This window comes from Etheostoma spectabile, chromosome 3 (genome assembly GCF_008692095.1).
Source record: "Etheostoma spectabile isolate EspeVRDwgs_2016 chromosome 3, UIUC_Espe_1.0, whole genome shotgun sequence".
Lineage (NCBI taxonomy): Eukaryota > Metazoa > Chordata > Actinopteri > Perciformes > Percidae > Etheostoma > Etheostoma spectabile.
The window spans coordinates 34,439,177-34,439,729 of record NC_045735.1 but is presented as its reverse complement, the minus strand read 5'-3'; positions in this window follow the sequence as shown (position 1 = coordinate 34,439,729).

Below are 553 nucleotides of genomic sequence, written 5' to 3'. Positions count from 1 at the left end.
CTTGACACTGTTTCTTGATTATTAAAGGTTTATTTACATCAAAGAATTCAGCATCAATACAAGCTCTGCAGAAGCTAGAGAGTGTTTCTGCCAATATAACACTCTGACTCCCAGATTCTTCATCATGGTTTAATAGGGTCTCTGTTTATACACCATGTAAAAGAATGTGGGGTAGGGGCCCCTCAGCTAGCGTGTCAATCATAGAACCCTGGGGACTGGAGGTCCAGAGGTCCCCTTTCCACATCTAGTTCAATTTTGATGCCCCTTCCTCGATGATAAGCAACCTTTAGACCTTAGGATAGACAACCTTAGACCATGGCTTCATTCCAACCGCTAGTTCAACTTTGGGGGTGTTGAAATACTACACCCACAACACACAACATAGAAGACGATGTGTCTTCCATGTTTTCCTGATTTTGTTTTTTAAATCACAAACTTACAAAGTACTAAATCTCTGCTCTCTCCAAAGCCACCAGACTCCTTTGACAAAAACATTTTTATCTCACAGAACACGGGGGTTGGTGCTTAGTTATTTTGTCATTGTGTGACTTTG